The following is a 27,583-nucleotide window of genomic DNA, read 5'->3' on the forward strand; positions in this document are numbered from 1 at the left end:
GCTACCCCACTTCCGAGGTCAGGGGCAGAAGCTAGGAGGACCCCATGCCTGACGGTCAGCGGCTAAGAGGAGTTATCCCACGTCTGAGGTCAGGGGCAGCAGCTGAGAGTACCAGGCTGTGACAGCGCAGGAAAGGCTGAGAGGAGCTACCCCAGTCTGAGGTCAGGGGCAGCGGTTGGGAGGAGCAACCCCACGTCTAAGGAGTGGTGGATGCGCAGGCTCAGGAGGGCCTAGAGGAGCTATCCCACATTGAAGGTCAGGAAGGGCAGTGGTGAGGAGATACCCCTCATTCAAGGTAAGGAGCAGTGGCTGAGCTTTGCTGGAGGAGCTGTGAAGAGATACCCCATGCCCAAGGTAAGATAATTTAATTCAGATGACCATTATATCTACTACTGTGGGCAGGAATCCCTTAGAAGAAATGGAATAGCCATCATGGTCAAAAAAAGAGTCCGAAATGCAGTAGTTGGATGCAATCTCAAAAATGACAGAATGATCTCTGTTCGTTTCCATGGCAAACCATTCAATATCACAGTAATCCAAGTCTATGTCCAAACCAGTAACGAGGAAGAAGCTGAACTTAAAGGGTTCTATGAAGACCTACAAGACCTTTTAGAACTAACACCCAAAAAAGATGTCCTTTTCATTAGAGAGGACTGGAATGTAAAAGTAGGAAGTCAAGAAACACCTGGAGTAACAGGCAAATTTGGCCTTGGAATACAGAATAAAGTAGGGCAAAGGCTAATAGAGTATTTCCAAGAGAACACACTGGTCATAGCAAACACCCTCTTCCAATAACACAAGAGAAGACTCTAAACATGGACATCACCAGATGGTCAACACCAAAATCAGACTGATCATATTCTTTGCAGCCAAAGATAGAGAAGCTCAATACAGTCAGCAAAAGCAAGACTGGGAGCTGACTGTGGCTCAGATCATGAGCTCCTTATGGCCAAATTCAGACTTAAATTGAAGAAAGTAGGGAAAACTGCTAGACCATTCAGGCATGACCTAAATCAAATTCCTTATGATTATACAGTGGAAGTGAGAAATATATTTAAGGGCCTAGATCTGATAGATGGAGTGCCTGATGAACTATATGGAATGAAGTTCATGACATTGTACAGGAGACAGAGATCAAGACCATCCCCATGGAAAAGAAATGCAAAAAAGCAAAATGGTTGTCTGGGAAGGCCTTACAAATAGCTGTGAAGAAGAAAAGTGAAAAGCAAAGGAGAAAAGGAAAGACATAAGCATCTGAATGCAGAGTTTCAAAGAATGCCAAGAAGAGATAAGAAAGCCTTTCTCAGGGATCAATGCAAAGAGATAGAGTAAAACAACCAAATGGAAAAGAGATCTCTTCAAGAAAATTAGAGATACCAAAGAAACATTTCATGAAAAGATGGGCTCGATAAAGGACAGAAATGTTATGGACCTAACAGAAGCAGAAGGTATTAAGAAGAGGTGGCAAGAATACACAGAACTGTACAAAAAAAATTTCACAACCAAGATAATCACGATGCTGTGATCAGTCACCTAGAGCCAGACATCCTGGAATGTGAAGTCTTAGAAAGCCTTAGAAAGCATCACTACAAGCAAAGCTATTGGAGGTGATGGAATTCCAGGTGAGCTATTTCAAATTCTGAAAGATGATGCTGTGAAAGTGCTGCATTCAATATGCCAGCAAATTTGGAAAACTTAGCAGTGACCACAGGACTGGAAAAGGTCAGCTTTCATTCCAATCTCAAAGAAAGGCAATGCCAAAGAATGCTCAAACTACCGCACAATTGCACTCATCTTACATGCTAGTAAAGTAATGTTCAAAATTCTCCAAGCCAGGCTTCAGCAACACCTGAACTGTGAACTTCCAGATGTTCAAGCTGGTTTTAGAAAAGTCAGAGGAACCAGAGATCAAATTGCCAAAATCTGCTGGATCATAAAAAAACAAGCGAGTTCCAGAAAAACATCTATTTCTGTTTTATTGACTATGCCAAAGCCTTTGACTGTGTGGATCACAATAAACTGTGGAAAATTCTGAAAGAGATAGGAATACCAAACCACCTAACCTGCCTCTTGAGAAACCTATATGAAGGTCAGGAAGCAACAGTTTGAACTGGACATAGACAACAGACTGCTTCCAATTAAGAAAAGGAGTACATCAAGGCTGTATATTGTCACCCTGCTTATTTAACTTGTATGAAGAATACATCATGAGAAATGCTGGGCTGGAAGAAGCACAGGCTGGAATCAAGATTGCCGGGAGAAAAATTAATGACCTCAGATATGCAGATGACACCACCCTTATGGCAGAAAGTGAAGAGGAGCTAAAAAGCCTCTTGATGAAAATGAAAGAGGAGAGTGAAAATGTTGGTTTAAAGCTCAACATTCAGAAAACAAAGGTCATGGCATCCGGTCCCATCACTTCATGGGAAATAGATGGGGAAGCAGTGGAAACAGTGTCAGATTTTATTTTGGGGGGCTCCCAAACCACTGCAGATGATGACTGCAGCCATGAAATTACAAGATGCTTACTCTTTGGAAGGAAAGTTATGACCAACCTAGATAGCATATTCAAAAGCAGAGACATTACTTTGCCGACTAAGGTCCGTCCAGTCAAGGCTATGGTTTTTCCAGTGGTCATGTATGGATGTGAGAGTTGGATTGTGAAGATAGCTGAATGCCGAAGAATTGATGTTTTTGAACTGTGGTGTTGGAGAAGACTCTTGAGAGTCCCTTGGACTGCAAGGAGATCCAACCAGTTCATTCTAAATGAGATTAGTCCTGGGTGTTCTTTTGAAGGACTGATGCTAAAGCTGAAACTCTAATACTTTGGCCACCTCATGCAAAGTCTTGACTCATTGGAAAAGACTCTGATGCTGAGAGGGATTGGGGGCAGCGGGAGAACAGGACAACAGAGGATGAGATGGCTGGATGGCATCACCGACTCGATGGACCTGAGTTTGAGTGATCTCTGGAAGTTGGTGATGGACAGGGAGAACTGGCGTGCTGCAATTCATGGGGTCACAAAGAGTCGGATATGACTGGGCAACTGAACTGAACTGAACTGAATGCCCTATAGATATCAATGAAGTCTAGCTGATCCACTGTATCATTTAAAGCTTGTGTTTCTTGCTAATTTTCTGTTTGGTTGAATTATCTATAGGTATGAGTATTAAAGTCCCCTACTGTTATTGTGTTACTGCTTACTTCCCCTTTCATACTTGTTTGCATTTATTAACAAGGCAGTGGCAACCCACTCCAGTACTCTTGCCTGGAATATCCCATGGACGGAGGAGCCTGGTAGGCTGCAGTCTATGAGATCGCTAAGAGTGGGACACGACTGAGTGACTTCACTTTCACTTTTCACTTTCATGCATTTGAGAAGGAAATGACAACCCACTCCAGTTTTATTGCCTTGAGAATCCCAGGGATGAGGGAGACTGGTGGGGTGCCGTCTATGGGATCACACAGAGTCGGACATGACTGAAGTGATTTAGCAGCAGCAGCAGCAGCATTTGCCTTACATATTGAGGTGCTCCTATATTGTATGTAAGTATATATATATATATATATATATATATATATATGTATCATATACATATGATTGTTATATCTTCTTGGATTGATCCTTGGATCATTATGTAGTATCCTTCTTTGTTTCTTTTCACAGTCTTTATTTCAAAGTCTATTTTATCTGACATGAGTATTGCTACTCCTGCTTTCTTTTGGTCTTCATTTTCCTGAAATATCTTTTTCCTGGCTTTCATTTTCAGTCTGTATGTGTCCCTAAGTTTGAGGTGGATCTCTTGTAGACAGTATATATAGGCGTCTTGTTTTTGCATCTGTTTGGCCAGTCTTTGTCTTTTGGTTGGACCATTTAACCCATTTACATTTAAGGTAATTATTAATAAGTATGATCCCACTACCATTTACTTTGTTGGTTTGGGTTAGTTTTTAGAAACCTTTTCTTTGTTTCTTGTCTAGAGAAGATCCTTAAGCATTTGTTGAAGAGCTTGTTTGGTGGTGCTGAATTCTCTCAACTTTTTCTTCTCTGTAATACTTTTGATTTCTTCTTCATGTCTGAAAGAGATTCTTGTTGGGTAGACTTATCTTGGTTGTAGGTTTTTCTTTTTCATCACTTTAAGAATGTCCTGACATTCCCTCCTTGTCTGAAGAGTTTCTACTAAAAATCAGCTTTTATCCATATGGGGATCTCCCGGTGTGTTATTTGTTGCTTTTCCCTTGGTGCTTTTAGTATTTGCTCTTTCCATTTAATTTTAGTTATTTTGATTAATATGTGACTTGGGGTGTTTCACCTTGAGTTTACCCTGTTTGCGACTCTCTGGGATTCTTGGACTTGGATAGCTATTTCCTTCCCTCATTTTAGAGATGTTTAGGACTATTATCTCCTCAAGTATTTTCTCATGCCCTTTCTTTTTGCCTTCTTCCTCTGGGACACCTATGATTCGAATGTTGGGGCATTTAACATCATCTCAGAGGTCTCTGGTGTTTTCCTCATTTTTTTTGAATTCTTTTTATTTTTTTCCCTCTCTGCTTCATTTATTTCCACTATTCTATCTTCCACCTCACTTATCCTCCCTTCTGCCTCAGTTATTATATTGTTGGTTTCCTCCAGAGTGCTTCTCATCTCAGTTATTGCATTATTTATTATTGATTCATTCTTCTTTATTTCTTATAGGTCCTTGTTAAACATTTCTTGCATCTTCTCAGTCCTTCTCTCTAGTCTGTTTATCTGTAACTCTATTTTGTTTCCAAAATTTTGAATCATCTTTACTATCATTATTCTAAATTCTTTTTCAGGTAGACTCCCTATCTCCTCCTCTTTTGTTTTGATTAGTGGGTTTTTATCATGTTCCTTCACCTGCTGAATATTTGTCTGCCTTTTTGTTTTGTTTAGATTGATGTGTTTGGGGTGCCGTTTTTGCTGGCTGGAAGTTCATGGTCCATTTTAATTATGGGTGGGGTTGGACCAGCAGCTTGTCAAGGTTTCCTGGTTGTGGGAGCTTGCATCTGTGTTTTGGTGGGCAAAGCTGGGTCTCTTCTCTATGGAGGACAATGAAGTGTCCAGTAATGAGTTTTGGGGTGTCTATGGGTTTGGCATGGCTTTGGGCAGCCCGTCTTTTATTGTTCAGAGCTGTGTTCCTGTTTTGCTGTAGAAATAGCATGGTGTGTCTTTCACTCGATCTTGTTGGCTCTCACATGGAACTTGGTTTCAGTTTAGATATGGGGACTTTTGGATGAACTGTTGTCTATTATTTTTCCCTGGAGTCATGAGTTCTCTGATGTTCTAAAGTTCTGGAGTTAAGCCTCCTGACTGGCTTTCAGTTCTTCTCTTACAGTAGCCTCAAGACTTCTCCATCCATACAGCACAGAAGATAGAACCTCTAGGTTAATGGTGAAACAATTTTCTACAGCCTGGAACACTCAAAGAGATTCACAGAGTTATATAGAGAAAAGAAGAGGGAGGAAGGAGATAGATGAGACCAGGAGGAGAAAAGGGAGAGTTAAATGGGGAGAGAGCAACCTCGCCCATAATCAAATCCTTAAGTGCTCTTTTTATCTAGGCTCACTTGTTCAGTTGTGCTGTGGAGAGGGAAGGAAGCTGCAAACAAGTACCATTGGTATGTGTGGGGAGTGCTCACTGTGGATGGACCACACTGGGTTTGCTGCAGCCCAGGGTGGTGTGCGCTTCTCAAGTCCACACTGCTGAGGTTTCAGGGTGCTCTGCAAGGGCACTGTTCCAAATGCACCTTACCTTTTGTGCATTTCCCAGGTCTTAGCCACTCATATCTCAGGTGCTCCACCCAGATGAACTGTGCATTTTGTGCCATCCCAGGACCAAGTAGCTCAAGTGAGCAGGTGCTTGGTGAACCCAGTGTCTCAGGTGGGACATGCATCTTATGCACCTCCCTGGTTCCAGCCACTTGGTTTCCCTGGTGTCCCATGAGAGCACAGTCCCAGGTATGCTGAGTGTTTCCTCTGGGGAGCTGATCTCAGTCTGTGACACTCCTGGCAGATGTGAACCGTCCTTGATTCCAGGAGGATGTGGTTAGCAACTGAGGGCCTGCCCACAGTTTGGTGGAAGATGTGATCTCTTGGTCTGAGATTGTAGCAGCCCCTTTCCTTCTGGCTCTGTCTGTCACATATCTGCCTCTCTGTCTCCAGGGAGGGAGGGCCCTATATGGCAGCTGACTTGCTCTATTTTGGCACTCGCTCAATGCTTTGTTTTGTGAGCATGACAGCTGTCAACAGGCAGCATTAGAGCCTTTCATGAGAAAGGTCTTTTTTTTTTTTTTTTTTTGGTCTCTCTGGCAATCCCATGGTTTGGGTTGCTATCTCACATTAGTTCCCTCAGATTGTCCTCAGGGCATTCAGGCCCATCCTTACTATAAGGACCAGTGGTGCAGCCCATGCCTTCCTGCCCAGTTCCCACCTGCTAGTAACAGACGTGAGCCAATTCTGTACCACTTCTCCATCTCCACCTCATCTTATTCCTCCACCATCTTGGGACCACCCCTGAGAGTAAATATTGTAAGTTCTCATGATAAAAAATAAAAGCAACTATAGGCTTCCCCAATGGCTCAGCAGTTTAGAATCCACCTGCAATGTAGTAGTCACAGGTTCATTCCATGGATTGGGAAGATCCCCTGGAGAAGGAAATGGCAACCCTCTCTAGTATCCTTGCCTGGGAAATCCTATGGACAGAGGAGTCTATGAAGTTGCAAAAGAGTAAGATACAACTTAGCAACTAAACAATAACAAATAGGTGGTAATTGTTATCAAGATTTATTTTCATTTTGCAGTTATCAAATGTCAAGTTATTCTGTTGCACACTTTAAGCTAATATATTGTTTTGTATCAATTACATCTCAAGAAGAAATTAAATTCATGTAAATGAGATGTAAATTGCCGGGAGCTAGTGTGAGGAATCCTGGCCATGGCAATGGTCATGAGGAAGGAAGCCAGACAAAAAGCAAAGGCGTGATCTAGCTTCAGGGGTTCCCCCTGAGTTTTCCTGAGCATGTACCCCAAAACCCAGAGTCAGCCTGATTTTATTGTTCTGTGCTTTCCACTGTTCTGACACTCTCTGAAAAGAGTTAACTCAGGGCTTCAGTTAACAGTCTCCTGCAAAAGGAGTGTCTCAGCTCAAACCCCTCTGATGGCTCTCTAACTTGCCTGACAGTTAGAGACTTTTACAATTTGTGGGTTGTTTATAACCCCTCAACCACAAGAGGCACAAAGCTTAAAGCATCTTAAGATACAGAGCCTTTTCTAAGAGCTAAAAATCATATTGATGATGGGTTTTCACTGTTGACTCAATGACTGCTGCCAGGCCTCCATATTATTTATCTTTTAGACACCTGAAGGATATTAATCAATGCAATAGGGATATAGAAATAGGAATGTAGTAGTTTTGATGTTAGCAACACTAGATTTTTGAGTTAATTACTTTTCTTTGTTATATATCACTGCACTCCTCTTGTGTCCTTGCTATGTAAGAATGTAACTTTAGTGCCTTCTGAGAGTGGCACCAGACTTTGGGAAGAACAAGACACATAAGTCTTCTGGTTGACAAACCCTTATCAGAAAAGGGCTATAAACTCTGCCCATGGCAAAGGTCATGAGGAAGGAGGCTTGGCATACACAAAGGCGTGATCAAGCCTCAGGAAACCCCCTGTTCCCAAGCATCTACCCCAAAACCAGAGTCTGTTTTATGCTCTCACCTACACCTCTGACTTTACGGGGGGCTCTCCGCCATAACCGTTTCTCTCAGAGAAGGAGTAAACGTGCAGATCCAAGGCAATAAAAATTCTTGGGTGTGACAAGAGTGTTTCAGGTCAAACCTCTCTGCTGACAGACTAGCTTGTGTGACAGGATTATCCATACTCCTGCCACATGATTGTTTACTACCTCTCAACCATAAACAGCACAGAGAGTTTTGGAGTATTTTAAAAGTCTTAATTAGCATAGGGCTTTTCTCATTGTTGAGTCAATGATTGCTGCCAGGCCTCCATATCCTCAGGCACCTGGGAATATATTAATCAATGTATTTGGAATATAGAAAAGGAAATATAGTAGTTTTAAGGTTAGCAATACTAGACTTTTTGAGTTAATGAATTTTCTCTTTTGTAATAGATCAGTGTACTTTGTTATAAATCACTGTGTCCTTGCTATGTAAAAATGTAACTTTATCACTATCTTAAGACTAAATAGATCTTAAGGGGAACATTGGTGAAAGGATTTCATTTGTTGGATTGATGTTTGCTGCTAAATCTCCATATTCCCTGCCCTTATAATGAATATAACTAACATATAGGAGAAATAAGTATTAACCTTTAAGCATATAGGAGAAATAAGTATTAACCTTTAAGATAAATCATGTTAACCTTGGGTTAAATAAATTCCTTTCTTGATTGTAACTCACTACACCCTCACCCTATAGGAATGTAGCTTTATTTGGAGGGTGGTGCCTGGTTTAAGAAAAAACACCCTTGGAAAAAATAAGTTTTTTGGTTATCAGAAAGAAAGAATCATAAAATCCCTAAGACCTTTTTATGTGAAGCACCTGATTTTGATAAAGGTCAGGACTGCTGACCCCCGCATGACTCTGTATTCATCCCTATATGTAGCAAAAGGTATATAAGCCAACCCTAAAAATAAAGAAATCGGATCAGTTTCCAGAAAGACTGATTCCCCCATGTCGCTTCTTTCTTGCTCCCTGTCTTTCTGGCTGAATTCCAATCTGGAGCATGGATGCTATTCCATGTAAACCAAGTTATTCAGCCTCTTTTTCTCCACTAATTTTCCTACTACACTATCCGTTTCTAATCTCTATATATCTCTGTAATTAAATATGTATTTTTCCAAGGACGCCAACTCCGTCCCCACCTTCAAATCACCTTGGATCCACCAGGGCTGGACCCCGGCAAATTGGCCTTCTGGCCAGAAGATGATGTAAATCACCTAAGACTTGTGTATACAACTAGGTATGAAGAAAGAAAGCCTGGTTTTGATAAGAGTCAGGGATGCTGATGCTGCATAATTTTATATTATCCATTGATGTCTATGCACAAAAAAAGGTATAAAGGGCCTTTCTGGGCAATAGGGGATGGGCCAGTCGCTGGACTGGTTTCCCCCATGTCTTCTCTTTACTCTAATTTCTGGCTGAATTCCCATCTGGGGCGTGGAGGCTCGCCATGTATACTTACTCTCCCTGGCTTCTAAGATCCATAAGAGAGGGAGCCCAAGGCAGGACACCCTCTGATATTCAAACAGACGCCGGCGGCCTAATGTAGATGGTGCAAACTTCTTGTCTGGAAGTTTTATTGGCTTTCCACGTAAACCAAGTTATTCAGCCTCTTTTCTCCACTTACTTTTCCTATTGCACTATTTCTTCCTAATCTAATCTTATATTTCTAATTAAATAAATAAATAAGTTTTTCTTCACCTACACCGTTCACCCTTCGAATTACCCTGGATCCACCAGGGCTGGACCCTGGCAGTAAATCTATATGGATCACTTTGAAGTCCAATCATATATGTGGAGGGTGTGCTCTGGGAATTAAAAGTGATATTGAGTGATTATGTGTTTTCAGTGAATGGGGTCCCAAGAGGAAAGAACTATACTTGTTTTTTCCTATGCTCATTCCCCATATCAGGTTGGCTAAATTGTTTAACACAAACTTAATTAATTACTTAAGGATCACAGTATTAGGCAGCAAATGCCAGAACATGCTTCAGGCCATCATGAATCAATTTCTTTCTAATAGATGAGGACTAGATTAGGAATATTAACTGAGACATAGGTCAGGCAGTGTAAAAGGAGGCAGTCTAGAGTGAGAAAGGTAAGTAAGGATGAAAGAAAATTGAAGGGAAGAAAGTTGTGATAGCTCTTATAATTTGCTTAGGCAATTGAGGTGACTCAACCTAGATAGCATATTCAAAAGCAGAGACATTACTTTGCCGACTAAGGTCCATCTAGTCAAGGCTATGGTTTTTCCAGTAGTCATGTATGGATGTGAGAGTTGAACTGTGAAGAAGGCTGAGCGCCGAATAATTGATGCTTTTGAACTGTGGTGTTGGCGAAGACTCTTGAGAGTTCCTTGGACTGCAAGGAGATCCAATCAGTCCATTCTGAAGGAGATTAATCCTGGAATTTCTTTGGAAGGAATGATGCTAAAGCTGAAACTCCAGTACTTTGGCCACCTCATGCGAAGAGTTGACTCATTGGAAAAGACTTTGATGTTGCGAGGGATTGGGGGCAGGAGAAGGGGACGACCGAGGATGAGATGGCTGGATGGCATCACTGACTCGATGGACCTGAATCTGAGTGAACTCTGGGAGTTGGTGATGGACAGGGAGGCCTGGTGTGCTGCGATTTATGGGGTCAGAAAGAGTCGGACACAACTGAGCGACTGAACTGAACTGATCTGATAGTGGGTTTATGCTCCCTCATCATTCATCTTAGGGAAAGAATGGGCTGTGAACCTCCGTAAAGGTCTTTGTGGTCATGTGGGGGCTTTGAGTGCTTAGAAGGTCACCACTGGGGAGCAGAGTGGCACAGGGCAAACCATGTACTCAGGCTGTTCTTTGAGCAGGTGCCTGTGAGGGTTCCCTGGGTTGTTCCATCTGCTGCCTTACGTTGGAGAAAGAGGCTTTCTGGCATCTCAGACCCATCTCTGAGGATAAGCTGGACAATTTTTTGATCTGATTGGGTAGAGGGAGTGTGATGGCAACATAGGTCTTTGTGTTTGATTGCTGGCTATTTGATTCCTTGGGGAGAACAACAAGTTGTGATGAGAAAAGGGCAGTGCTGGCTGGCTCAGCATATGCCTTGCCTCTCTCAGGCTGTTTTTTATTATTTTTTAAATTTATTTTAATTGGAGGCTAATTACTTTACAATATTGTGGTGTTTTTTGCCATACATTCACATGAGTAAGCCATGGGTGTACATGTGTTCCCCATCCTGACACTCCTCCCATCTCCCTCCCCAACACATCCCTCAGGGTCATCCCAGTGCACCAGCCCTGAGCACCCTGTCTCACGCATCAAACCTGGACTGGCGATTTTTTTCACATATGATAATATATGTGTTTCAATGCTATTCTTTCAAATAATCCCACCCAGGTCTTCTTCCAAGAGTCCAAAAGTCTGTTCTTTACATCTGTGTTTCTTCTGCTATCTCGTATATAGGGTCATCGTTACAATCTTTCTAAATTCCACATATATGCGTTAATATACTGTGTTGGTGTTTTTCTTTCAGACGTACTTCTCTCTATATAAAAGGGTCCAGTTTCATCCACCTCATTAGAACTGACTCAAACGCATTCTTTTTAATAGCTGAGTAATATTCCATTGTGTATATGTACCAAAGCTTTCTTATCCATTCGTCTGCTGATGGACATCTAGGTTGCTTCCATGTCCTGGCTATTGTAAACAGTACTGCAGTGAACACTGGGGTACCTGTATCTCTTTCAGTTCTGGTTTCCTTGGTGTGTATGCCCAGAAGTGGGATTGCTGGGTCATATGGCAGTTCTATTTCCAGTTTTTGAAGGAATCTCTGCACTGTTCTCCATAGTGGCTGTACTAGTTTGCATTCTCACCAATAGTGTAAGAGGGTTCTGTTTCCTCTGCACCCTCTCCAGCATTTGTTTGCAGACTTTTTAATAGCAGCCATTCTAACGGGCATGGCATGGCACCTCATGGTGGGTTTAATTTGCATTTCTCTGATAATGAGTGATGTTGAGCATCTTTTCATGTGCTTGTTAGCCATCTGTATGTCTTCTTTGGAGATATGTCTGCTTAGTTCCTTGGCCCATTTTTTGATTGGGTCTTTTATTTTTTCTGGAATTGAGCTGCATAAGTTGCTTGTATATTTTTGAGATTAGTTGTTTGTCAGTTGCTTCATTTGCTATTATTTTCTCCCATTCAGAAGGCTGTCTTTTCACCTTGCTTAGAGTTTCCTTTGTTGTGCAGAAGCTTTTAGTTTTAATTAGATCCCATTTGTTTATTTTTGCTTTTATTTCCAGTATTCTGAGAAGTGGGTCATAGAGGATCCTGCAGTGATTTATGTCGGAGAGTGTTTTGCCTGTGTTCTCCTCTAGGAGTTTTATAGCTTTGGTCTTACATTTAGATCTTTAATCCATTTTGAGTTTATTTTTGTGTATGGTGTTAGAAAGTGTTCTAGTTTCATTCGTTTACAAGTGGTTGACCAGTTTTCCCAGCACCGCTTGTTAAAGAAATTGTCTTTAATCCATTGTATATTCTTGCCTTCTTTGTCGAAGACAATGTGTCCATAGGTGCATGGATTTATCTCTCGGCTTTCTATTTTGTTCCATTCATCTATGTTTATGGCTTTGTGCCAGTACCATACAGTCTTGATGACTATTGCTTTGTAGTATAGCCTGAAGTCAGGCAGGTTGATTCCTCCAGTTCCATTCTTCTTTCTCAAGATTGCTTCAAGGTGTTTTGTATTTCCATACAAATTCTGAAATTATTTGTTCTAGTACTGTGAAAAATACCATTGGTAGCTTGATAGGGATTGCATTGAATCTATAGATTGCTTTGTGCAGTATACTCATTTCACTATATTGATTCTTCCAATCCATGAACATGGTATATTTCTCCATGTATTTGTGTCCTCTTTGATATCTTTCATCACTGTTTTATAGTTTTCTATATATATAGGTCTTTTGTTTATTTAGGTACATTTATTCCTATATGCAGGTCAGGAAGCAACAGTTAGAACTGTACATGGAACAACAGACTGGTTCCAAATAGGAAAAGGAGTATGTCAAGGCTGTATATTGTCATCCTGCTGATTTAACTTTTATGCAGTATACGTCATGAGAAATGCTGGGCTGGAAAAAGTACAAGCTGGAATCAAGATTGCTGGGAGAAATATCAATAACCTCAGATATGCAGATGACACCACCCTTATGGCAGAAAGTGAAGAGGAACTAAAAAACCTCTTGATGAAAGTGAAAGAGGAGAGTGAAAAAGTTGGCTTAAAGCTCAAAATTCAGAAAATGAAGATCATGGCCTCCAATCCCATCACTTCACAGCAAATAGATGGGGAAACAGTGGAAACAGTGTCAGACTTTATTTTTGGGGGGCTTCAAAATTACTGCAGATGGTGATTGCAGCCATGAAATTAAATGACACTTACTCCTTGGAAGAAAAGTTATGACCAACCTAGATAGCATATTCAAAAGCAGGGACATTACTTTGCCAACAAAGGTCCGTCTAGTCAAGGCTATGGTTTTTCCAGTGGTCATGTATGGATGTGAGAGTTGGACTGTGAAGAAAGCTGAGCACCGAAGAATTGATACTTTTGAACTGTTGTTTTGGAGAAGACTCTTGAGAGTCTCTTGGACTGCAAGGAGATCCAACCAGTCCATCCTGAAGGAGATCAGCCCTGGGTGTTCTTTGGAAGGAATGATGCTAAAGCTGAAACTCCAGTACTTTGGACACCTCATGCGAAGAGTTGACTCTTTGGAAAAGACTCTGATGTTGGGAGGGATTGGGGCAGGAGGAGAAGGGGACGACCAAGGATGAGATGGCTGGATGGCATCACTGACTCAATGGATGTGAATCTGTGTGAACTCCGGGAGTTGGTGATGGACAGGAAGGCCTGGCGTGCTGCATTTCATGGGGTCTCATAGAGTCGGACATAACTGAGTGACTGAACTGAACTGAACTGATTCCTAAATGTTTTATTATTTTCATTGCAATGGTGAATGGGATTGTTCCCTTAAATTCTCTTTCTGTTTTCTCATTGTTAGTGTATAGGAATGCAAGGGATTTCTGTGTGTTAACTTGATATCTTGCAATTTTACTATATTCATTGATTAGCTCTCGTTATTCTCTGGTGGAGTCTTTAGAGTTTTTTATGTAGAGAATCATGTCATCTGCAAACAGTGAGAGTTTTACTTCTTTTTTTAAAAATCTGGATTCCTTTTATTTCTTTTTCTTCTCGTATTGCTGTGGCTAAAACCTCCAGAACTATGTTGAATAGTAGTGAGAGTCGGCATCTTGTCTTGTTCTTGACTTTAGGGGAAATGCTTTCAATTTTTCACCATTGAGGATAATGTTTGCTGTTGGTTAATCGTATATGACTTTTATTATGTTGCAGTATGTTTCCTCTATGCCTGCTTTCTGGAGGGTTTTATTTTTTATCATAAATGAATGTTGAATTTTGTCAAAGGCTTTTTTTTTGCATCTACTGAGATAATCACATGGTTTTTATCTTTCAATTTGTTAATGTGGTGTATCACATTGATTGATTTGAGAACATTGAAGAATCCTTGCATCCCTGGAATAAAGCCCACTTCGTCATGATGTATGATCCTTTTAATATGTCGTTGAATTCAGTTTGCTAGAATCTTGTTGAGAATTTTTGCATCTATGTTCATCAGTGATATTGTGATATTGTCCTGTAGTTTTCTTTCTTTCTTTTTCTTTTTTTTTTGCGGAGTCTTTGTCTGGTCTCGGTATCAGGGTGATGCTGGCCTCATAGAGTGAGTTTGGCAGATTACCTTCGTCTGCATATTTCTGGAAGAGTTTGAGTAGAATAGGTGTTAACTCTTCTCTAAATTTTTGGTAGAATTCAGCTGTGAAGCCGTCTGGTCCTGGGTTTTTGTTTGTTGAAAGATTTCTGATTACGCTTTCCATTTTTTGAATGCTAAGCAACTTCCACAAAACAACTTCTGAGCCACTGGCAGAGGACACCAGGCACCAAGAAAGGCAGCCTATTCTTTTCAAAAGGAAGTAGGACAAAATATGAAGGACAAAAAGAGAGACAAAAGAGTTAGGGATGGAGAGTTGTCCTGGGGAGGGAATCATGAAGGAGGAGAAGTTTCCAAACAGCAGGAAACCCTCTCACCAGCAGGACTGTGGGGAGCTTTGGAATCTCAGAGGGCAACATAATCAGGAGGGGAACACACACACACACACACACACACACACACACACAGAGTACACGCCTAACTGAAACTCCCAGCAGAAAAGTAGCCCAGACACTTGCATCTGTCACAAGCAAGTAGGGGCTGAAAGGGAGGCATAACTTGCATGCTTAGGGTAAGGACTGAGCCTGAGTGCCCTGAGAACAATCTGAAGGAACTAATGTGAGATAGAAACCCAAACTGTGGGATAGCCAGAGAGAGAAGAGAGAGAGAGAGAGAACTTTCCTACGAAAAGCTTTAACCTAAGGCACAGCCTGGTCCGCTCACAGGACAAAGGATTGAGAGAATACCAAGGGGGAGTTAAGCGGCTGTGGACCAGCCCATCCTCCCACCTGAAGCAGAGAGGCAGGCCTGCAATCTTGGCCCCAGAGATGGCATCCTTCACCAAACTGTAAGCAGGTTCCCAGTTGCTAACCAAGTCTTCCTAGGATCTTGGGTGGGGAACACATGTACACCCATGGCTGATTCATATCAATGTATGGCAAAACCACCAGAATATTGTAAAATAATTAGCTTCTAACTAAAATAAATAAATAAATTATAAAAATAAAAAATTATAAAAGAAAGCAAAAAAAAAAAAAATCTAAACCACCAGGGAAATCCATAGTTACTTGTAGTAGCCTCTTATGATCTTTTCTATTTCTATGGTGTCCATAATAGCTTCTCTTATTTCATTTCTAACTTTACTGACCTGATTCTTCTCGCTGTTTTTCTTTATAAGTTTAGCTAAAGTTTTATCAATTTTGTCTATCTTCACTAAGAACCAGTATTACGTTCATTGATCTTTGCTATTGTTTGTTTCTATTTTATTTATTTCTTCTCTGATCTTTATTATTTCTTCCTTCTACTAACATTAGATTTTATTTATTATTTCTCTAGTTTGTTTAGGTTAGGTTAAACCTAACCTTAAAAATTGGATTAAAAATTTACTGAGCATGGCCCTGCCCAACAGAGCAAGACCCAGTTTTACCCATAGCCAGTCCCTCTCACCAGGAAGATTCCACAAGTCTCTTATCCTCATCCATCAGAGTGCAGACAGAATGAAAATCACAATCACAAAAAACTAACCAAACTAATCACATGGATCACAATCTTGTCTACCTCAGTGAAGCTATGAGCCATGCTGCTTAGGGCCACCCAAGACAGATGGGTCATGGAGAGTTCTGACAAAATGTGGCCCACTGGAGAAGGGAATGGCAAACCACTTCAGCATTCTAGCCTTGAGAACCTCATGAACAATATGAAAAGACAAAAAGATATGACACTGAAAGATGAACTCCCCAGGTCAAGCAGGTGTCCAATATGCTACTGGGAAAGAGTGGAGAAAATATCTCCAGAAGGAATGAAGAAACCAAAGAGGAAACAATGCCCAGTAGTGGATGTGTCTGATGGAGAAAGTAAAGTCCAATGCTATAAAAAATAATATTGCATAGGAATCATGAACAATATTGCATAGGAATCTGGAATGTTAGGGCTTCCCCCATAGCTCAGTCGGTTAAAAAGTCTGCCTGCAATGCAATGCAGAAGACCTGGGTTCAATTTCTAGCCTAGCAAGATCCCCTGGAGAAGGAAATGACTACCCGTTCCAGTATTCTTGCATGGAAAAATCCCGTGGACAAAGGAGCTTTGCAGGCTACAGTCTATGGGGTTGCAAGATTCAGACAGGACTGAGGACTAAGCACAAACTGGATTGTTAAGTCAAGGTAAATTGGAAGTGTTAAAACAGGAGATGGCAAGAGTGAGCATCCACATTTAAGGAGCCAGTCATCTGGAATGGGTGAATTGAATACATATGACTATTATATCTGCTATTGTATGTAAGAATACCTTAGAAGAAATGGAGTAGACCTCATAGTCAACAAGAGTAAAAAATGCAGTACTTGGGTGCAACTTCAAAAATGACAGAATGATTTCTGTTCATTTCCAATGCAAACCATTCAATATCAGAGTAATCAAAATCTATGCCCCAACCCCTAATGCCAAAGAGATGGAATGAATGTTTATAAGAAAACCTACATGACCTTCTAGAACTAACATAAAAAAAAAAAAAATAGATGTCCTTTTCATCATAGAGGACTGATACCTGGAGTAACAAGCAAGTTTGCTCTTAGAGGACAAAATAAAGCTGGGCAAAGATTATCAGAGTTTTGCCAAGAGAATGCACTAGGCATAGCAAACACTCTCTTCCAACAACACAAAAGAAGACTCTACACATTGACATCACCAGATGGTCAACATTGAAACCAGATTGATTATATTATTTGTGGTCGAAGATGGAGCAGCCTATACAGTTAACAAAAATAAGACCAGGAGTTGACTGTAGGTTAGATCATGAACTCCTTATTACCAAATTCAGACTTAAATTGTAGAAAGTAGGGGAAACCACTAGACCATTCAGTTATGGCCTAAATCAAATCCCTTACAATTATACAGTAGAAGTGACAAATAGATTCAAGGGATTAGATCTGATAGAGTGCCTGAAGAACTAAAGACGAGGTTAATGATACTGTACAGGAAGTCATGATCAGAACCATCACCAAAAAAACGAAATGCAAAAAGGCAAAATGGTTGTCTTAGGAGGACTTACAAATAGCTGAGAAAAGAAAAGAAGCTAAAGGCAAAGGAGATAAGGAAAGATATACTCATTTAAATGCAGAGTTCCAAAGAATAGCAAGGAAAAATAAAGTCTTCCTAAGTGAACAATGAAAAGAAATACAGGAAAACAATACAATGTGAAACACTAGAGATCTTTTGAGGAAAATTCGAGATACCAAGGGAACATTTCAGGCAAAGATGGGCACAATAAAGGACAGAAATGGTATGAATCTAATGGAAACAGAAGAATTTAAGAAGAGGTGTCAAGAATACATGGAAGAACTATATAAAGGAGATCTTAATAACGTGGATAACCAGGATAGTGTGATCACTCACCTAGAGCCAGACACCTGGAATGTGAAGTCAATGGGCCTTAGGAAGCATCACTATGACCAAAGCTATTGGAAGTGATGGAATTCCAGCTGAGTTCTTTCAAATCCTAAAGGATGATGTTGTTAAAATGCTGCACTCAACATGCCAGCAAATTTGGAGAACTCAACAGTGGCAACAGAATGGGAAAAGGTCAGTTTTAATTCTAATCCCAAAGAAAGGCAATGCCAAAGAATGTTCAAAGTACTTCACATTGAACACTTTTCACATGCTAGCAAAGATACGTTCAAAATTCTCCAAGTGAGGCTTCAACAGTACATGAACCAAGATATTTCAGATGTTCAAGCTGGATTTAGAAAAGTCAGAGGAACCAAATACCAAATTGCCAACATCTGTTGGATCATAGAAAAGGCAAGAGAGTTCCAGGAAAAAAAAATCTACTTCTCCTTCAATGACTATACTAAAGCCTTTGACTATGTGGATCACAAGAAACTGTGGAAAATTATTAAAGAAATGGGAATACCAGACCACCTGACCTGCCTTGTGAGAAATCTGTGTGCAAGTCAAGAAGCAATAGTTAGAACCGGACATGGAACAACAGACTGGTTCCAAATTGGGAAAGGAGTATGACAAGGCTATATATTGTCACCCTGGTATTTAACTTAAATGCAGAGTACATCATACGAAATGCCTGCCTGGATGAACCAGAAGCTGGAATCAAAATTGCTGGGACAAATATTAATAACATAAGATATGCAGATGACACTACTACCCTTATGGCAGAGAGTGAAGAACTAAAGAGCCTCTTGAGGGAAGTGAAAGAGGAGAGAGAAAAAGCTGGCTTAAAACTCAACATTAAAAAAATGAAGATCATGGCATCTGATCCCATCATTTCATGGCAAATAGATTGGGAGACAATGGAAACAGTGACAGATTTGATTTTCTTGGGCTCCAAAATCACTGTAGATGGTGACTGCAGCCATAAAATTAAAACATGCTTGCTTCTTGGAAGAAAAGCTATGACAAACCTAGACAGTATATTAAAAAGCAGAGACATAACTTTGCCAACAAAGGTCTGTATAGTCAAAGCTGTGGTTTTTCCAGTAGTCATGTATGAATGTGAGAGTTTGAGCATAAAGAGTTCTGAACCCCGAATAACTGATGCTTTTGAGGGGTGGTTTTGGAGAAGGCTCTTGAAAGTCCCTTGGCTTGCCAGGATATCAAACCAGTCAATACTAAAGGAAATCAGTCCTGAATATTCACTGGAAGGACTGATGCCAAAGCTGAAGATCCAAAACTTTGGCCACCTGAAGTGAAGAGCTGACTCATTAGAAAAGACCCTGAAGCTGGGAAAGACTGAAGTCAGGAGGAGAAGTGGATGACAGAGGATGAGTTAGTTGTATGGAATCACTGACTCAATGGACACAAGTTTGAACAAGCTCCAGGAGATAGTGAAGGACCGGGAAGCCTGGTGTGTTGCAGTCCATGGGATTTCAAAGATCAGACTCGACTGAGTGACTGAACAACTACAGGGGTTAAGTTGTTTCTTTTAGGGTCAGGTTGTTTCCTGAGTTAAGGTTGTATTGCTATAATCTTCCCTTTTAGAACTGCTTTTGTTGAATCCTATAGGTTTCAGATTGTTGTGATTTCATTTTCATTTCTACTCTTGGTATTTTTTTTTAAATTTCCTCTTTGATTTCTTTGGTGATCCATTGGTTGTTCAGTAGTATAGTGTTTAGTCTCCACACATTCGTGTGTCTTATACTCTTTTTCTTTTATTTTTAGTCTCATAGCACTGTGATCAGAAAATATGCATAATATGATTTCAATTTTCTTAAATTAATGATATTTGCCTTGTGGTCAAGCATATGGTAAATTCTTGAGAATCTTCTGTGTGCTCTTATAAAACATATGTATTTTGCTGCTTTTGAATGGAATGCTCCATAAATGTTAATTAAGTCTTTCTGTTCCAATGTGTCATTTAAGGCCTGTGTTTCCTTATTGATTGTCTGGATGATCTGTCCATTGATTAAAGTAGGCTGTTAAAGTCCCCCACTAATATTGTTTGTGTAGGAAGCACCACTATGACCAAAGCTAGTGGAGGTGATGGAATTCCAGTTGAGCTATTTCAAATCCTAAAAGATGATGCTGTGAAAGTCTTGTACTCAATATGCCAGCAAATTTGGAAAATTCAGCAGTGGCCACAGGACTGGAAAAGGTCAGTTTTCATTCCAATCCCAAAGAAAGGTAATGCCAAAGAATGTTCAAACTACCACAAAATTGCACTCATCTCTCACACTAGTAAAGTAATGCTCAAAATTCTCCAAGCGAGGCTTCAACAGTACATGAACCATGAACTTCCAGGTATTCAAGCTGGTTTTAAAAAAAGGCAGAGGAACCAAAGATCAAATTGCCAACATCCACTGGATTATCAAAAAAGCAGGAGAGTTCCAGAAATACATCTAATTCTGCTTTATTGACTATGCCAAAGTCTTTGTGTGGATCACCACAAACTGTGGAAAATTCTGAAAAAGATGGTAATACCAGACCACTTGACCTGCCTCGTGAGAAACCTGTATGCAGGTCAGGAAGCAACAGTTAGAATTGGACATGGAACAATAGACTGGTTTCAAATAGGAACTGGAGTAGGTCAAGGCTGTACATGGTCAACCTGCTTATTTAACTTATATACAGAGTACATCATGAGCAACACTGCGCTGGAGGAAGCACAAGCTGGAATCAAGATTTCTGGGAGAAATATCAATAACGTCAGATATGCAGATGACACCACCCTTATGGCAGAAAGTGAAGAAGAACTAAAAAGCCTCTTGATGAAAGTGAAAGAGGAGAGTGAAAATGTTGGCTTAAAGCCCAACATTCAGAAAACTAAGATCATGGCATCTGCTCCCATCACTTCATGGCAAATAAATGTGGAAACAGTGGAAACAGTGTCAGACTTTATTTTTGGGGGGCTCCAAAATCACTGCAGATGGTGACTGCACCCATGAAATTAAAAGACACTTGCTCATTGGAAGAAAAGTTATGACCAACCTAGACAGCATATTCAGAGAAGGTGATGGCACCCCACTCGAGTGCTCTTGCCAGGAAAATCCCACAGTCAGAGGAGCCTGGTGGGCTGCAGTCCACGGGGTCGCGAAGAGTCTGACACGACTGAAGTGATTTAGCAGCAGCAGCAGCAGCAGCAAACAACATATTAAAAAGTAGAGACATTACTTTGCCAACAAATGTCCATCTAGTCAAGGCTATGACTTTTCCGTTAGTCATGTATGGATGTGAGAATTGGACTATAAAGATGACTGACCATGGAATAATTGATGGTTTTCAACTGTGATATTGGAAAGGACTCTTGAGAGTTCCTTGGACTGTAAGGAGATCCAACCAATCCATCCTAAAGGAAATCAGTCCTGAATATTCATTGGAAGGACTGATGTTGAAACTGAAACTCCAATACTTTGGCCACCTGATGTGAAGAACTGACTCAGTTGGAAAGACCCTGATGTTGGGAGGGGTCGACAGAGGATAAGATGGTTAGATGGCATCACCTACTCAATGGACATGGTTTTGAGCAATCTCTGGGAGTTGGTGATGGACAGGTAGGCCTGGTGTGCTGCAGTCCATGGGGTCACAAAGAGTCAGACATGATTGAATATTGTGTTACTGTCAACCTCTTCCTTTATGGCTATTAGTATGTTTTATATATTGAGCTGCTGCTGCATTGTGTGCATACATATTTATAACTGCCATAACTTCTTGAATTGATCCTTTAATCATTATGTAGTGTCCTTATTTGTCTGTTATAGCAGCCTTTATTTTAAAGTCTATTTTGTATGATATGAAGATTGTTACTCCATCTTTCTCTTGATTTCCTTTTGTATGGAATAACTTTTTCTATCCCCTCCTCCCCTTTATCCATTTCCATACTCAGCTATTAAACTATACTAATTAGAGACTGATTTCTTTACTGTTTACAACAGTTCTCTTGGGCACACATTTTTCTGAGAATTAGTCCTGTCAGATTCTGGCTCTTTTGAAGAGAGTTGGCTAAGGTCATCATTCAGTGTTTGTTCTGTCAAAACTCTGGTCTAGGGCTCTGGAACAGAGCTTGGGGACAAGGGCAAGCTTTTTTCTGAGTGGGTGCTGAGTTCATTTTGATGTTTAATGGCAGTCACCTATGACCCTCTTAGATTGTTGTCCTGCTTGGCATGAGAACCCTACCTCATGAAATGGATAAAGGACATCTACAGCCACAGATATATGGCCCCAGCATTCTCAGCATGCTGCATTCAAACTATAGCCTTCGTTCCAAGAGATAAACATGGATAGATGAATGAAGTCCCATTTCTTGACTCAGTTGGTACTTAGCTTCAGCAATGGGTAGCTGGAGACAGGATGAGAAACACTGACATACTGCTCCTCCCAAGAAGACAGCTCTCTTACTGGGAACTGGGGAGAGAGGGAGCCCTGCTTTTTTGGCTGCAGTTGTATAGTGTAGTCTCCACCTGGTTGAGTTGGAAGGGAGAAGGGAGAGACAGGTTGTAGAGTCTAGATTTGTCTAGTATAGATTTGTCTTTCATAGAGTATTTTCATAGGTTTTCTTAAATGAATTTTAAAAAGTTTTCTATTTGCCTTTAGGCTATTTACAGAGATTTTTATTTTGTTGTTGTTGTTGTTTTTTATTTTAGTTTTTTACTTTACAATATGGTATTGATTTTGCCATACATCAACATGAATCTGCCATGGGTGTACATGTGTTCCCAATCCTGAACCCCCCTCCCACTTCCCTCCCCATATCATCTTTCTGGGTCATCCCAGTGAACCAGCCCCAAGCATCCTATATCCTGCATCAAACCTAGACTGGTGATTTGTTTCTTATATGATATTGTACATGTTTCAGTGCCATTCTCCCAAATCATCCCACCCTCTCCCTCTCCCACAGAGTCCAAAAGATTGTTCTGTACATCTGTGTCTCTTTTTCTGTCTTGCATACAGGGTTATTGTTATCATCTTTCTAAATTCCATATATATGTGTTAGTATACTGTATTGGTGTTTTTCTTTCTGGCTTACTTCACTCTGTATAATCAGGTCCAGGTTCATCCACCTCATTAGAACCGATTCAAATGTATTCTTTTTAATGGTTGAGTAATACTCCATTGTGTATATGTACCACAGCTTTCTTATCCATTCATCTGTTGATGGACATCTAGGTTGCTTCCATGTCCTGGCTATTATAAACAGTGCTGTGATGAACATTGGGGTACATGTGTCTCAATTTTGGTTTCCTCGGTGTGTATGCCCAGCAGTGGGATTGCTGGGGCATAATGCAGTTCTGTTTCCACTTTCTTAAGGAATATCCACACTGTTCTCCATAGTGGCTGTAATAGTTTGCATTCCCACCAACAGTGTAGGAGGGTTCCCTTTTCTCCACACCCTCTCCAGCATTTATTGCTTGTAGACTTTTGGATCGTAGCCATTCTGACTGGCATGAAATGGTACCTCATTGTGGTTTTGATTTGCATTTTCCTGATAATGAGTGCTGTTGAGCATCTTTCCATGTGTTTATTAGCCATCTGTATGTCTTCTTTTGAGATATGTCTGTTTAGTTCTTTGGCCCATTTTTTGATTGGGTCATTTATTTTTCTGGAATTGAGCTGCATGAGTTGCTTGTATATTTTTGAGGTTAGTTGTTTGTCAGTTGCTTCATTTGCTATTATTTTCTCCCATTCAGAAGGCTGTCTTTTCACCTTGCTTAGAATTTCCTTTGTTGTGCAGAAGCTTTTAATTTTAATTAGATCCTATTTGTTTATTTTTGCTTTTATTTCCAGTATTCTGAGAGGTGGGTCATAGAGGATCCTGCTGTGATTTATGTCACAGAGTGTTTTGCTTGTGTTCTCCTCTAGGAGTTTTATAGCTTCTGGTCTTACATTTAGATCTTTAATCCATTTTGAGTTTATTTTTGTGTATGGTGTTAGCAAGTGTTCTAGTTTCATTCATTTACAAGTTGTTGACCAGTTTTCCCAGCACCGCTTGTTAAAGAGATTGTCTTTAATCCATTGTATATTCTCACCTTCTTTGTCGAAGACAATGTGTCCATAGGTGTGTGGATTTATCCCTAGGCGTTCTATTTTGTTCCATCGATCTATATTTCTGTCTTTGTGCCAGTACCATACTGTCTTGATGACTGTGGCTTTGTAGTAGAGCCTGAAGTCAGGCAGGTTGATTCCTCCAGTTCCATTCTTCTTTCTCAAGATTGCATTGGCTATTCAAGGTTTTTTTGTATTTCCACACAAATTGTGAAATTATTTATTCTAGCTCTGTGAAAAATACCACTGGTAGCTTGATAGGGATTGCACTGAATCTATAGATTGCATTGGGTAGTAACTCACTTTCACTATATTGATTCTTCCAATCCATGAACATGATATATTTCTCCATCTATTAGTGTCTTCTTTTATTTCTTTCACCAGTGTTTTATAGTTTTCTATATATAAGTCTTTAGTTTCTTTAGGTAGATATATTCCTAAGTATTTTATTCTTTTGGTTGCAATGGTGAATGGAATTGTTTCCTTAACTTCTTTTTCTATTTTCTCTTTATTAGTGAATAGGAATGCAAGGGATTTCTGTGTGTTGATTTTACATGCTGCAAATTTACTATATTCATTGATTAGCTCTAGTAATCTCCTGGTGGAGTCTTTAGGGTTTTCTATGTAAAGGATCATGTCATCTGCAAACAGTGAGAGTTTTACTTCTTTGTTTCCAATTTGGATTCCATTTATTTCTTTTTCTGCTCTGATTGTTGTGGCCAAAACTTCCAAAACTATGTTGAATAGTAGTGGTGAAAGTGGGCACCCTTGTCTTATTCCTGACTTTAGGGGAAATGCTTTCAATTTTTCACCATTGAGGATAATGTTTGTTGTGGGTTTGTCATATATAGCTTTTATTATGTTGAGGTATGTTCCTTCTATTCCTGCCTTCTGGAGAGTTTTTATCATAAATGGATGTTGAATTTGTCAAAGGCTTTCTCTGCATCTATTGAGATAATCATATGGCTGTTATTCTTCCATTTGTTAATGTGGTATATTACATTGATTGATTTGCAGATATTGAAGAATCCTTGCATCCCTGGGATAAAGCCCACTTGGTCATGGTGTATGATCTTTTAAGTGTGTTGTTGGATTCTGATTGCTACAATTTTATTGAGGACTTTTGCATCTATGTTCATCAGTGATATTGGCCTGTAGTTTTCTTTTTTTGTGGCATCTTTGTCAGGTTTTGGTATTAGGGTGATGGTGGCCTCATAGAATGAGTTTGGAAGTTTACCTTCCTCTGCAATTTTCTGGAAGAGGTTGAGTAGGATAGGTGTTAGCTCTTCTCTAAATTTCTGGTAGAATTCAGCTGTGAAGCCGTCTGGACCTGGGCTTTTGTTTGCTGGAAGATTTCTGATTACAGTTTCAATTTCCATGCTTGTGATGGGTCTGTTAAGATTTTCTAATTCTTCCTGGTTCAGTTTGGAAAGTTGTACTTTTTAAAGAATTTTTCCATTTCTTCCACATTGTCCATTTTATTGGCATATAATTGCTGATAGTAGTCTCTTATGATCCTTTGTATTTCTGTGTTGTCTGTTGTGATCGCTCCATTTTCATTTGTAATTTTATTGGTTTGATTTTTCTCCCTTTGTTTCTTGATGAGTCTGGCTAATGGTTTGTCAACTTTATTTATCCTTTGAAAGAACCAGCTTTTGGCTTTGTTGATTTTTGCTATGACCTCTTTTGTTTCTTTTGCATTTATTTCTGCCCTAATTTTTAAGATTTCTTTCCTTTTACTAACCCTGGAGTTCTCCATTTCTTCCTTTTCTAGTTTCCCCACTGTGGGTGGGGTTGTCCAGGTGGCTTGTCAAAGTTTCCTGGTTAGGGAAGCTTGTGTCGGTGTTCTGGTTGGTGGAGCTGGATTTCTTCTCTCTGGAGTGCAATGAAGTGTCCAGTAATGAGTTATGAGATGTCAATGGTTTTGGAGTAACTTTGGGCAGCCTGTACATTGAAGCTCAGGCCTGTGTTCCTGTGTTGCTGGATAATTTGTGTGGAATGTCTTGCTCTGGAACTTATTGGGCCTTGGGTGGTGCTTGGTTTCAGTGTAGGTATGGAAACGTTTGATGAGCTCCTATCGATTAATGTTCCCTGGAGTCTGGAGTTCTCTGATGTTCTCAGGATTTGGACTTTAGCCTCCTGCTTCTGATTTTAAGTATTATTTTTACAGTAATCTCAAGACTTTTCCTTTTATGCAGCACCTTTGATAAAACATCTAGGTTAAAGATGAAAAGTTTCTCCACAGCGAGGAACACCCAGAGAGGTTCACAGAATTACATGGAGAAGAGAAGAGGGAGGAGGAAGTTAGAGGTGACCCGAATGAGATGAGGTGGAATCAGTAGAGGAGAGAGCATGTTAGCCAGTAATCACTTCATTATGTGTGCTCCACAGTCTGGACCGCTCAGAGATGTTTATGGAGTTATATAGAGAAGTGAAGAGGGAGGAAGGAGACAGAGGTGGCCAGGAAGATACAAGGGGGGAATGAAAAGGAGAGAGACAGATCCAGCCAGTAATCAGTTCCCTAAGTGTTCTCCACCATCTGGAACACACAGAGATTCACAGAGTTGGGTAGAGAACAGAAGGGGGAGGGAGGAGACAGAGGCGACCTGGTGGAGAAAAGGGAGAGTCCAAAGGAGGAGAGAGCAGTCAAGCCAGTAATCTTGCTCCCATGTAAAAATGGGTACTGAAGATTGGATTTTTAAAGGTACACAATTGATAGCAAATACCAAAAAGCAAAGATTAAAAATCTAGAGCAGAGGTTGTATTTTCAAAAATACAATATTAAAGAAAAGAAGAAGACGAGGAAAACAAAGTCACAAAAATTATTAAAAAATATATATATAAAGTTTGCTTTAAAAATAGGGTCTTTTTTTGAAAAGTAGTAGTAGGTTATAAAAATGATAATTAAATGAGTAATAGAGGACTTAAAATTTAAAAAAGTTAAAAAAAAAAGAAAAAAGGAGTGATAGTAAAAATAGTAAAAATATATCTAGGACTTTCTCTGGTGTTGTTGTGGGCAGTGTGGTGTCAGTTCATTTTCGGATAGTTCCTTCTTCTGGCTTATATTTCTCAAGATCTATAGGCCCCTTCCTATGTAGTTGGTACTAACTACAGGGTTTTAATCTATTGCACCTGTCACTTCCAAGGCAGTTCTCTCTGTTTTAGCTTCTTCTGTTTGCTGGTCTCTTCAGTGTCTGATTACCGCCCTGACACAAAGGGGACAGTGGTGGACACTTTTTTTAGGCTCACTTGTTCAGTCGCACTGTCGGGAGGGAGGGATGCTGTGAACAAATAACACTGGTGTGTGCGTGCAGTGTCTCAGCCACACTGGGCCTGGCCCTGCTCACATCGCACACAACTCAGGCTCTAGGTTGCTCCACTGGGAACCGTCCTAGGCCTGACCTGGGCTGCATGCACCTCCCACATCTAAGCCACTCAGGTGCAGGCACTCAGGTATTCCTCAGAGGCGCAGACTCAGTTGGGCCTGCGTTTTGTGCCCTTCCCAGGTCCGAGTAGCTCAGCTGTTTGGCGAGTGCAGTCACTGTGACTTATCGCCTCTCCCATCCCTGCTGCTC

Source organism: Ovis canadensis, chromosome X (assembly GCF_042477335.2).
Source record: "Ovis canadensis isolate MfBH-ARS-UI-01 breed Bighorn chromosome X, ARS-UI_OviCan_v2, whole genome shotgun sequence".
Classification (NCBI taxonomy): Eukaryota; Metazoa; Chordata; class Mammalia; order Artiodactyla; family Bovidae; genus Ovis; species Ovis canadensis.